Raw genomic sequence first — 14,096 nt, 5'->3', positions numbered from 1 at the left:
CGCTCAGGGGTCTGAGGGATTGTTGTAGTGTCAAATTCCCCTTAGCAGTAACAACCACTGTTATTTTTACCATGAGCTATCAAGGAAAGGAAAGAGCATAATAGGGAGATTGCCATTACATCCATGATTACTCACTGCTGTGCCTTTTCCCTTGACTTAATTTTTCTTGTGTTTTGTAAACTTACCTCCTTTCTCGTTTATATTAATGTACATTTATGGTGCTTAACTGTTAATAGGAAACTACAATTTTAAGATCAAAGAGTAGCTAGCGAGTCAGAAGCACTTGTTCAAGAGTTGGTGATTGCAGTAATTTGATGTTATGTATTGCACGTGCAATCACCAACATACAAAATTACAATATGAATATTAGCTAATTGAAATGCTGGATATGGTAGCCTTTAATGGCAAAGGGCTGATTTGCTTTAGCCTCTGTTTCCCTCTGTGATTCATTGCTTTTTCTCTAGCACATATGGAGGGAGTCCAGTGCAAGAACTAGCATTGGCATTTCAAGGACTTGGCAATTTTGTTTGTACAAGGGATATAGGAATGTAAAAGGCTCCACTTGGGAAGAGAGCCTCTTTCCTCTGCAAGTTGGATGAAGATTATGTTCTCTCACAGGAAAAAAAATCTTCTAAAACTGTTTTTTAAGGATTATAAATGAGGACACAAATATTTGTGGGTACTTCTAGAAGACGTAGAGTTATCATATAGTTTTAACTCCAGTAAGGAAAATATACAGCACTTCATAGGTTTTTCTATGTCTTTCCTAGAACAAAAGAGTTAAGCTAATTATTTAACCAAATTAAAAAAAAAAAAAGGCCAAAAATAGCATAATTCAGTCTACTTCAAACTAGCATTGAACTTTTTTTCTTTATCCATGACCTGAAGTAGCAATTAGCATAAACCAACATTCATGTAATATACGGGCAGATAAAAACCAACACACTTGTTTTTGTGATATGAGGGGTGGATTCTGTCAGGAGTGATTTCTGCTGAGCTGGAAACACCATTTAGAGGTGCATACAGTAGACACATAATCGATGTGATCTAGAATCTGTTGATTGAAGTCACCCTGCTGCTGCGTGCAGGGATTGTGTACATGTTTGTCCATAGCTCCTTTCCACCCCTGCAAGGCAGGAGGTGGGAGTATCCTATCACACCTTCAGACTGAATGCCTTATTACCTGTCTTCTGCTGGGACCTATGGATAGCAAGAAACATATTTTTATCAAGGGGTGATAGTTCTGGTGGAAGCCCCAGTAAAAAAAGGGATTTCTACCACATTGTTTTTATCCCAAACCAATGGTACAAACCACCTCACATTATTATATGGCAGAAACCTCCAATTACTTGGATGAAGTCACTTACTGAGCAAGACAGTGAAGGCTTTCCTACAGGAGAGAATGCAGGTATATAAGCTAATTTCAATGGTAGGCAGAGCTGGAGAAAGTACTCTGGGGGATTATTCTGTGTGTGCATATATGGGACATATATGGGTTCTCCTGAACCTAAAGAAGGTGATATAAAGTATGTTTGGCAGCTGAAGGCACCAACAAACCTTCATGCCCCGAATAGCCTCAACCTGGGCACCCTCTCACCCCTTGCCCCTGGGGTGAAGGGCTCTCTTTAAGCTCAGCCCAGGGGGTCTCTCTGTGTCTCAGCTGTGTGTAGGTGTGATGTTATCCTAAAGGAACCACATCAAGATTTCTGCTACTAAGAATGTTTGTGATTACTGGGCTTCTTTTTAATTTTATTTGGAAGAGTGGAATATGTGTATTGGTGTTTCTTTTAGGAGAGAAGCTTTTGGGAGTAAAGTATTGTAAAACTATTTTGTTTTCATAAATAATCCGTTGAACTCAGCTGCCTTCACCTGCAACAGCTGTAATGGCAGCATGCTTTTTGCCTTTAAGCAAAAGATACTGGTAAACCCAGATAAAAATACCAAGCATGAGGACTTTCATCTCAGAAAAAACTAAAACTTTTTCTTAGCTTCTGCTTCCAGCGGTAGGCTTTCATGGAGTAATTTCTCTTCAGTGCTGTAGGTAACTTTCTGCATTGAACATGTGGGTACCCACAGTGGTTGCAGGGAATTAGCTCTCTTTTAATTGGGTTTAGCTTCCTCACAAGACTGACTTTCCCTTATTGTAACTCTGATGCCCTTATTCAAGCTGTTTATCTCTGATGACACTGGAAAAGAAGAAAAATATCTTGGATGATGTTTGAACCAGGCTGATTGTCACGTACGAGCTGCTGCTGACTGCGGCTGGCATGGAGCTGAACTGAGGTCTGAGGGGGTTGTGCCTCACACTTAGGAGGTATGGAATGCTGTTCCTGTCAGCAGTGGGACACAGCTTCTGGTCCCCATTTGGGTCTGCATTTAATTTTGAGTGATTCTTCACCTAATATTTCTGTGCTTTAAAATAATGAGTGATTAAAAATGGTTGCCTTGAGATAATTATCAAATATTTGCTGATGACATGATGATGATGAAATTATTGATGGTTGCATTGTTTTTACAAATCTCATTTCAGTGGGGATGTCACTTTTGAAGCCTTGGAAGCTAGGAAAACAAGCACAGAGCCTTTGTTGTAGCTCTCTTCACCCAGACCTGTGCCAAACATCAGCCAAAGGCTTTATGTGCACTGCAGGTTGTTGAGTGCAGCTTCTTTTGAGTGCTTGTTTATGACTTACCAGAGCACTGTAAACAATCATCTTCATGTGATCTAAACTGATAAATATTAACTTTTATTGCTTATGCCTGGGAATAGTCTAATAAACCAAAGTACTGGTCTTATCCTTTATTTTTTTTAGTTTAGCTAAATGGAAAGGAGAAATTTGAAGATCTTTTTTTACTCTACTTTTCAAAGACCTAGAGTCACTGTTGGTGTGAAGAGCTTGTTTGTGGCCTACAGAGTCCTTTTACTGTTTCTTGGCAGTGCTGTTAATGCTTTCTCATTTGCTCCTGTACATAACCTCTGAGGTCTAGGATCTGGCATATGCCTCTTGCCTGAATTCTACCCATGTGTGGCAAGAGCTTTACAGAGCACCCATACAAACAGATAAAGCTCTCAGCTTGGATAGTTAGGTGTCCTTTCTTTCTAACCTATTCTGGATCCTTGTCTCTAGAGAGCTCTGCTCCCTTTCCTTGTTGCATACAGGATTATAAGCCACCTGCCTGATTGGATCAGTGAAATTCACTTAGCTCTTACTCAGAGGGATCAATATTTGCCAGTAGAGTATGGATTTCATATGCATGCTACCAGCTTGATACAGAAGAGTTTTTTTCCTTGAGGTAATGCTCCAGGGTAGTGTGCATCACAAGCTCTCTTGCTGTGCATATGAAGAAACCTAAACCAAATAGTTTTGTAGAGGAGTAGTATTGTATAACAGCAACATAGGAAAGAAATCTTTAGCTAAAATGAATATTGTTGTTTACTTGAGAAGCACAAGTCCAACCTTCCCCACTGCCTGTCTCTGTTGGTAGCTATTTAAGAGATCTCAGACTCTAGGGTGAGGTTTGAGTGGTTATTAAGAAGAACTATTGCATTTGTAACTAACCCATAGTCTTTGTTTTTTCTTTTATTATTAGGGAACAGAAAAAACCCCAATTGAATAGGAATAAGTTAATTTGTTTCTTTTGCTGCAGGAAAAAACCCAAACAAAAACCCAAACCCATAAGGGTTAGGAAGATAACAGCTCTTTATTCATTTTCTTAGCCGATTAAAAACAAAGCACCTACTAACCAGTGTGACTTTTGTAAAATTCCCCATATAGGGCCCAGTTTCAACTCCTCCAAGACCTCATTCTCATTGCCTTTAATGGGGTGAGTGCAGCCTTGTGTGAGGAAGGACAAGGCCAGGCACAGCAGTGTGCCAAGGCACGGAGGGTTTAAAAGTTTTCACGTGTCAACTTTGAATGTCCCTTCTGTTTTCTGGGCTCTGCCTCTTCAGCTGTATGACAGTGCCACCTCTGTATGACAGAGTATGAAAAATCAGTTTCTGAAGAGCCCCTTGATTTTTCATATCCAGGTTGCTTCTAGTAGCTCAGCACTGTTGTAAAGTTATGTTGCTCATAGCATGAGTGATGCCAATTATTTCTCTTTCTCTATAGAGAATGTACTTTAAAAACGTCACATGAGCATTTAAAAAGCAGTAGCCCAAATTAATTCATGTTTGATTATAGTCCAAAAGATAGCATGCCAATGCTGAGTTTGTAGTAACCCTGCACATTGCTTAAATAAGGAAGATTTGGACTCATAGTAATCTTGGACTATGCAAGTGTTTGTGTCCCTTTTGCAAGTGCTAAGTAACCAACTCATAAGTGGAAAGTTTGTTGCTCGCTGGTTAGTGTGTTGCTAGCTAAAGATATCTGTTTTAACAAAAAGTTCTCATTTCCACCATGCAATGTATTGCTGCATTACATTGCTCAGAATGATGGGGAAAATAATTCCCAGTAGAGAAAAACTTCTGATGTGCATACAGTGCAGGAGACTGAGTGCCTGAGCTTACTGACCCCCTGCCCCGTGGGGGCTCTAGCACTCCCCACAGCCAGGCATGGCAGAGATGAGACACACTTCACAACTGAAGAGATTTTGGCAGTGGATGAAGTAAAGGCTTAATGGAACACTTCTAAAATCAGCTCCCTGAAGTTTTGAAATGTGTGAGCATTTTGAGAGCTGGAAGCTCTTAGTTCACTTGCTCTTGTCTAAACCACAGGTCACCTCCAGTGAGGAGTTATCCGTGTTATCTGGTGGGGTGGGGCCTGTGTGGGGGAGCAAGGAGCATCAGCCCTCCACAGAGATGGAAGAGAGACACTACAGCAGTGTGTCCCAGCCTGCTGGGAACTGGAGAGGGCAGGGCTTGACAGGCTCTGGTGTAACATGATAGGAACATAATTTTAAGATAGATAATATTTGTTCTGCCACAAAAGCAAACCTTTCATTTCAGATCTAATATTCATTCTGGGTTGGTTGAAGACTCGGTGCAATATGCTGTATATAATGCTTCTGTGTCATGATCTGCCATAGCAATGCATTCACAAAGGGAGAGACCAAGGACTGCACACCTCAGCCTTGGGGCAGGCTTTCCAATAATTCTCTCAACCATCTGAAACTATTACTATTACCCATGGCAGATTGATACTTACCCAAAAAAAGAGATTGGTACTTACCCAAAAAAAGAGATATTTGTATGTGCTTTTGAACTGCAGCTGTCTCTGCCGTGAAATATGATTGTTTAAACACCAAAAGCACAATAGAATAATTAAAATAGCACTTGATCTCAGTTTGACTTGGACTGCATGAGGAGTTGCAATGAAAAAAACCCTCAAGTGACTGCTTTTCAGAGGTGCTGGTGTCATGCTTTATAGATGGGGTAAAAGATTGCTAGTATTAAAATGTGTGAACATGGACAGGAGATGCTTAGTTTTGGTTTGCTTGTTTGTTGTGTATCTCAGTGATTTGGCTAGAAGGGGCCAACCTTCCTAAGCAATCTTCTCTTTTCAGGCAAAGGGAATTGTCAGATTGATGGAGGCACTTGGAACAATGCAGTCAAGGTCCTCCTTCACAAAGGTTTGGAATGGAGCCAAGCTTTTTGACTGGATTTTAAATTCATACCAGAAAGATGTACGAAAATTATGACAAGCTTTAAGAACCTAAAGGATTCAAATCAGTAAATGAGCTTATAAAAAGTTAAAAGAAGTAGGGATCCTCCCATTTGAAAGGTAATGATTTTGAATTTCCTAGACTTCCTCCAAAAACTCTGTTGTGGGCTTTGCTTTTGCTCAGTTCCAGGAAACAAACTTGGATGAGGTTAGAGTTTCTTTAGGACTGGGATTTAGAATACTTCTGTGTAGATTAACACTGGCAATTACACATGGTAAACTGAACCATAAAGAAAGTGTTATTGCTCTCTGATGAAATAATTTCAAAATCCAGTCTTGGTTTTAAAGTTTTTAGAGTTGGCAGCAAAACTGCTTCATGGGATGGAAACACAATTGCAGCCTTTGAACTGCATTTTTTCTGACTTAGAAGCACAAATACAGGTTTTTTTAGCAGACTGACACCTGGAAAGGCAAAAGGTCTGATCTTCCTGGCCATCTTTAGACTTAGTATGGAAGGACTGTATTAACCAAGATGATTTTGAGCAGAACCTTGTGGTCAGGACAAGTGGTGTTTTAAAGCACGAGGACAGCTGGTTATATTTAAGACTTATGGTTCCCCTTGAGTAGCATGTGCAGAATTGCTCCCTGTTTAGACACCTACACTGCACATGCCCATACCTGACCTGCTGGCTACTCTCTTTGTAGTGAAGTGACTGTACTCTTCTGAAGTACAGATAATCTCTCGGAAACATCTGTCCTCTAATCAAGTTGTTTGTGCTTTTGAGGTGCTTGTTTCTTGCCCATGGATGATAGACTGATTGTCTCCCACTTTAGCTGTGGGTTTTCTGAGGTCTGCTGTTCAGGGAGATGTGATTCCACCCATCTTGTCCTTCCTATTGTGTGCCAAGTATGCTGACAGCCTGCTATTTCAGTGTGCTGGATGTTTCAAAATACACTTTTTTTTGCTGCTGTAATTATAGCTTAAGATGAAAATGAATGCATTTGGTCCCCTGTGTTACCGGGGAACTGTTTTGACAGCAATGCTTCAGCTGGACATTGAACCTTGGGATGAACATGTAAATCATCTCAACATAAGCAAGACGTCTTTAGCCAGTGACATTTTCTGCATATAAGGTTTTCTGGTTATTAGGTGTTCACTGGTCTAACTCCTTAATTAGGGTTTTTTTATGCATTAGAAGTGTCTGGAACATAGGTAAAAAGCAGGGGCACATGAGCCAGATGGAAGAGCTCAGGAATGCCATGCCATCCATGAAGCGTGGGACTAGGAGCAAATTGTGGGAGAAGCACAGTAATGAACATTCAAGGCTTGCATCGTGATGCGAAAAGGAAAAAAAACAGAGCAGGAAGGGAAGATTCATAATGGAAAAAGCAATATGCTAACCTGCCAAAGTTAGCTTAAAAGGAGTGATTTTATGATGGCAAATATAACTGCCACAGCAAAGCAGATTTCCCACTCTGTGTGGGAGGTTTCCGTGCCATGGTGAAACACTCCTTGAGCTGCATGGAATTACAGTCTGGATACTGTGTGTGTGGAGGGGTTCCTCTAGGTTGTGTTGGTGGGACTGATATGATCTGGGAGGGTTATACTGATGTAAATGAATGCTGATTTCTGGGAGTCATAAACCAGCTTGTGAGCTGCATGACTAGGACTTCAGCACGCCTCGACAATAATGAGAGAGACAAACCATGATTCAGCTCTAATTTATGCCAGTTTCACATTAGTAAGTCAGCTGACAGCAGTGGAATTAGTCCTGAATTTTTGTGATATAAAATCAGAACCAAGAACAGTTCGTGTTCTTGGAATTTGGGCTTCCACACCACCAATTTGTATCACAAAGTCTACATTATTCAGGCACGAGTTGTTTCATATTTAATATCATATTACATATGTCCCTTGATGAACAAAGGACTGTAATGTAATTGGGTTCAACCATCAGGTTAAACCCTCAAGAGAACAGAGTTCAGGCTGTTAATAAATTACTGCAGAATCCTGACATAAAATTGAAGGTTGGGAATTCCATCTGTTGTTTTAATAGAGAGAGAACGATTACTTAAATATTTTAGGAAGGCTTGCCTGAGTAATAACCAGAGATGAGGTAGGATAGTATTTGCAAGTCTGACCTACTGATTCACTGTGATAGAATTATAAGACAAACAACAGGAAGCTACTAAAACACCTTCAGATTTTCTTTTCTCAGTCTTTCAAATTTCCCCAATATTCTCTATCCTGGAATAAGACATAGCATTAAAAAATTATGAAGTTGACATGGCCTTAACTTCATGTCTGGAGGAATTACTGCTGTAAAATTGCAAGGTCTAACCTCGATTTAAGTGCCTCGAGTCTGAAACATCTTGCTCTGAAGCAGTCCAGTACAGTTTTATTGCATGGTGTTGGAGTTGTTGGTGATGGAATGTAGAAAACAAGTGACTGGCTGCTTTGAAGCTGAGGGGTAGGAGCTGGGTAGAGAAGGGAGGAATAATTGGTTGAACAAGCAGAAGAACTCGTGGTATAAGATAAAAGAAAATACTATTAATTAGAGCACATGTAATTTGGGCATTTTTCTTATTCTCAGAAGGAACTAAAGATGAAATTTTTGCTCAATTCAGCTTTAAAAGAGTATAGAACTGCTTAGATATGCAATACACAAACTACAAATGCTGCACATCGAGTTGTAGGTTGGCTGAGGGTGTGGAGGCAGCCGATTCTCTTTCCCCCCAGCCTTTCCTTTGCAGAGGCTGTCGCTGAAGTGTTCAGAGCACTCTGCCGGGGTGGTGGGGAATGCTGGCCCCCTTTGCTCTCGTTCAGCTCCTTCTTTTGGTGCCAGCAGCAGCTGCTCAGCAGCGTGGCCTGGAGACTGAAGGAATAGTGGCTGTGCTGGTCAAAACACCTTTGTGGCCATAAGCAGAGTGCCACTGCTGGCCTGACACTGGGGCAGGCAGCAAGGGACACTGCCCACCCAGCCTTGGAATGCCAGCTCCATTATGACACACAACCCTGTGAGGGAGGGTGCCAGGATTTCTTTCAGTTAAAACCAAACTCGTGTTTCTGTGTCAGAATGTATAATGTTTTTGCATAACAGAAAGCTTCTGTATTGAAGTATATTCAAAGAATTAACATTGTGAGGTTTAAAAAAACATCATACTGAATTTTTTTAAAACCATCACATTTTTGTAACTAGGTCATCTATCCATTAGTTCATATCCCTTATTGCTCAGAGATAATAATATAGATACTTTTTTCATAACATTAATCTCCTGTAATATGAATCTTTTTGTTTCTAAGATAAAAACCATTAAGCATTTGCTGGTTCATAAAAAATACAATAATCTGATAGCCTGATTAGATGTTATTTAATTTGATAATGGTGCACCAGTGGCTAGGGGAAACTCTTAAATAAACATGGAAGCACTGCTCTATTAAATAACAATTAAATTATCCTCTTGAATCTATCCTTAAACAGATCTCCCACTTCCTTAGCAGCACTTTTAGGAACAAATTAATGAAATCTGTGGAATACCTTGCAAATTATAGATGCAATTACTTTTTGTAGTCACAGCAGACACGGGTGACAGCACAACTGCCTTCGAGTTTTTGGCTAAGAGAGGAGAAATCCTATTGCATTGGGTAAGTTAATGCACACATCCTCAGCTCCTCATGTGCAGAAGGAGTGACCAGGGATGGCAAAGACATTCAGGACAGAGGCAGCACTGGGGAGGACTGGTCCATGTGCAAACTGCCCATGCCTTGGCTGGTCAGACTGGGAACACAGGGCCTTCCTCCCTCCTGTGCATGTGGAGGTGCTGATATGCCCTGACACCATCTCGGAGTCCCAGGAGGCTGAAAATATTGAACAAAAAGATGAAAAACCTGCTGTTAGTCCTGCCTATGCACTGGTTTAGGAAGAGGAAGGCTGGGAAGGCGGTGGGAAATGGAGCATGGGGAGCTGGCACAGGTGTCACACAGGATCTCAAGGAGAAGGGTTGCAGCTTTCTTTATGGTGCTGGAGAAGTGATCCTAAAACAGGAGCTCTGAGAGGTGTCAGGGCAATTTTTGGTTACTGCAATAACTTGCAGTCCTTGCAGAGAGAAGTTGCTGCTGTGGAGGAGTGAGCTTGTTGAGTGAGATTGGTGCTTGCTACAATGGGTGGTGCCATTGCAGTGATAAAGGTGTTGGAGAATCTTTTCCCATAGCTCCAGGGTTTCTACAGCAAACAGAGCCTGAGTGTCCATGTGCAGTGCCGTGCCTCTGTGAGCCCTGCAGTGCCCAGAGCTGTGGTGTGCGCATCCTGTGATACCTCTGCAGCAAATTGGATTTGCTTCAGTGGAGTTGCTCCAATTTATGCCTGAACAGAATTAGGCCTTCTACATGGTTTGGATTCAAATTATTGCTTGTCACAGCCACCAAAGTCATCTGATGTTAATTCATTGGAGTACTGTGGATTGTCTGTGCTCTCATCTTGTCTCTTACTGTCAAAGAAATATCCCCAACTGAAATGTATCCCGAGCTCATGCACAGCAGCTCGTCTATTTTTCTTGCAACTCGGAGGAAAGGAAAAATCTTTTGTAGTACACAGTGACCAGAAACTAGCTTGTAAATCAGGTATAAATGATAAGAATGTTAAAACAATTCTGTGCCAAAGAAATAGCTTATAAATATTCCTTGTGAGGATTAGGCATGAAACCAGTTAGCAGGAATTACTGGGTTTTAGGCAGCTGGAAAACATTGGTGTATATATTGTTTTCTACTGATTAAGTGCAGCCTGTGTGTAAATTTCTCTTCTTACCTTGCTTGCTGCTATGTTGCTACTTTTTGTACTACACTTTGGGGCTTCACTTGCTCTTTGGCTTGATATTTTTTTTAAAATTTTTTTTTCCTCCAATCTCTTGTGGGTGACTAAAAGTCTTGGGAAATGATGATAGAATGTGATTTGTTTTACAAGTCTGGAGTAGCTCTCTATAGAAGGCAAGACTGGATATGGAACATGGTCTTAGTTTGAGGATTGCAGATACTGTATATAACCCCTGAAAACATATGTGGATCTCATTTGGTACGAGAAAGAAGTGAGATAATAATTTATTATTGCATACTTTCAATAGTTTTTCTAAAAAGTGAAGGATAACTAAACTGGAAAGATGGTTTTGATACTTTTTAAAAAATTTCAATTGGCTTAATATCCAATAGTTATATACTTATTTACAGTTTTAAGCTTATGCTTTGAGAAGTTTTAAAATTCAAGAGAATTTTTGCATGTGAGTCTTTTCAGACCTTCCTTCTGTTTGCATTATCATTCACATGCTCCTGGCATGCTTTAAGGGACAGTGGCTTGAATCCCATAAGAATAAAATAATTTTAAATGGAAAAGGACATGTCAAAAATGTCTATTTTATTTCATAGTAGAAAAATTAGTCGGATTTGCAGAGGAATTAAAAATGTATTTATTGGAATATATTGCTAGATAATGCAGAAAAGGTTAGTTTTTGTATTATCTTAGTAAAAATATGTTATTCTGATCAAAACATTTTAGTGTATGTTTCTCAGACATGGATGAGAGAATGGCTATTTTGGATGGTTTTCTTGTGCTCTTTTTGCCCTTTATTTCAGCAATAGGGTCTTGTGGCTTGAGCAGGTAACTAAAATATGTTACAAATCTAACCTAGACTACTGATGAATCTCATGGCCTTGGGCAAGAAATAAAAAAAAAAGAAAAGAAAACTTGTCTCTGAAAATTATCTGTATGCCAGGAGTTGGAGTTTTGTGAAGGATGATCAGCTTTTTGTAAAGAGCACGCAGGTTCTTCTGCATAGCACTCTGTAAAGATGCCTCCTGTTTAGCAAACAGCTCTCAAAATCCAGGGCGTGAGAATTTGGAAGTGATGCACTAAAAATGCTACCTTGAACTCAGTCATTACATGAGATGTGGAGAAAATGCCAGTGGGATCATTCATGGGCCTTTTATCTACGGACTTTCAAACTCCTTTTAAGGATGTTTTCTAGCAGATCCTGTGTGTCTAAAGAAGGTACAAGTGAATAGATCCTGTATTTTGGGAGTCGATTCTTATTTACAGCTTGTCTTAGTCCTCATCCTACTGGCCTTTGTGAGCCATTCTGTTGCTGATCTTTGGGATTCCACAGAGCAGCTAGTTTTGCAGAATTAACTGGCTCTGGTTTGCTTCAAACTGAGGTAATGGTGCTGTGCTTGGATGTATTTGGTTTCCTGAATCCCCACAGAAGCGTTCATACAGAAGCGTTGCCACTGTTGGAAAAGGTGAATCAAGCAGCTAAGCTCCACTTCATTTTTCTCACCTCTCTGCTTTCTCCAGTAAACACTGAACTTTAAAGGACTGTAGTAACTATTTGAAATCATTGAATGTTTCAAGATTTGGACTATTTTGGCTGGTGACATTCAGGAGTTGCAGCTGGAGTTGAACTGGACACTCAGGCCCAAGTATGATCAAAGCTAAGGTACCTTTTGCTGCTGTAAAAAACCCAGAACAACAACTTGGCCTAGGTGATGCTCTCTCAAGGAAATAAGTGCTTTCAAAAGCACTCACACCTCTGTTTCTGGGCCTTCTAGAAGTGCTGAGCAATTACCTGTCTGCGTAGGCAACCAATGGCCTTAAGAAACCAAATGCCTCATGCCTTTCTGTATTTATATTGTCCCTCTATACCATGAAAATAACCTGGTATTCTCAAATATTTAAAAGCTTGACAAAACCTGTTCAGCAGCCCTGGAACCAATGGGTTCTTGAGGTTTTTTTTTAAGCATCTAAACTAACATGAAGTTGTCAGGTGGAGGAAGGCTGTTTCAGGAGATGAGAGAACGGGGAGCTGTACCTTCTATGTGAGTGTCATAGGGCTGTGGTGGTTCTGGGCAGCAGAAGTCAGTAAGGTTCAGACAGCAGTATTCTTTTCAAAGGTGATGTTCCCATACCATCTGGGATTAATACATGCTACAGAAAGATTCATAAAACTGCACGGAAATGATGTATGTTTATCCAATACCTTTGGCACTCCGCACTATTCATAAAAGTGTAAGTGTTCTGTTCCCTTTGAAATAGGGACTTGACAGTGTATAGGGTTCCCTGCTTCTTGTTAGCATCTCAGCTAGGAGTGGACAGGGAACATTTTAATTTCTCCTGTGTCTCAGGGGAAGGGCAGATCCGTCTACTTCCCCATTATCCTGTCTACCAGTGGTCCTAGCCATAAAGTTATAAATGGTAATTTTTCTGCTAAAACTGCTCTTGGATGAGTTGAAGATCAACTATGCAAAAGAGTCTGGTACTCACTATAAAAAGATGTAAAATACCAGCACTAGAATTCTCCTTGGACTGTACTTAAGCTCTTTAAAACTACCACAAATGTTACTGAAACAAGGAACCCCAAAACAACCCCAACATTTTAAGGCAAAACAAGCCCTGGGCAAAACTAAGTAGAGCCTCAGCATTCATTATACATTACAGGATGCTTATTCCTATAGCTGCAGGTTATCTAGGTACTCCATAGCAACAACCTTGAAGCATTTTTTAAAAAATGTATCATTAAAAAGTAATAGTTGCAGGGACTCTTCAAACACAATTTTAATACTTGACAGACTATTAGAATTTTGGAAACTGAACTTTATTTTTATAGTCACTCTCATGACAAAGATTTTTAGCAGAAAACTTTTCCTCTAAAAAACCCCATAAAATAATACTTCCCAAGCGAAGGAGTGGGGTTTCTTAGAAAGCTTTTTCATGGAAGCCCAATCCCAGATGGAACAGCTACACTACACCACAGGCAGCTTTGAGCAGTAGAGCTGGAGGGAAACAGCTGCACAGCCTGTTGGTGCACTCAGACCCTGATTAGAAAATTGAATGAGAACCTAAAACTTGTCTGAATTAAGAATTTAGCTGAAAAGTTCTACTAAATTAGCAACTTGGTCACAGGGTATTTTTGAAAAATCTCATTTTACAAGTCAAATTAAAAATCCCGCTTTACAGGATCACTTATATTTACAATGCAAGTTAAATGGCATTGAGCACCCTTTGTCAATAACCTCAGTCAACAGAAGTGGGAGATTAGTCTAACACTTGCCTTCAAGAGCCAGGGATCCAAAGTCACACACAGCCTGACATGACAGTTTTCTGGTACCTGGTGACAATCCAGAAACTGCCCTCGGGGTAGCTCTGTGATCCTGAGCTGTTTGGTCAGTCATCTGGGATGCAAGAAACCGACTGCGACATTTCTGCAGAGGAACAAAAAGAAATGGGGGAACTTCAAAACCTCTCATGAAATAGTTATTTTCTGCTTTGCTATGCTATCCACTAAACTTGTCCTCTTCATTTGGAAAGCATGGATTGCTCTGCAACTGGGGATTGAACTGGACCTGGCATGGCTTCATGCTGGAGGAGCATGGTATTCACCCTGGTAGCTGTGACTACGGCTCTTCCCTGTGCATTAGTCCAGGCTCAGGAGGCTAATGTGGACACTCAGCAC

The sequence above is a fragment of the Corvus hawaiiensis genome, chromosome 9, assembly GCF_020740725.1.
Source record: "Corvus hawaiiensis isolate bCorHaw1 chromosome 9, bCorHaw1.pri.cur, whole genome shotgun sequence".
NCBI classification, from domain to species: domain Eukaryota; kingdom Metazoa; phylum Chordata; class Aves; order Passeriformes; family Corvidae; genus Corvus; species Corvus hawaiiensis.
The sequence above is the reverse complement of the archived record's forward strand: the minus strand, read 5'-3'. Positions refer to the sequence as shown.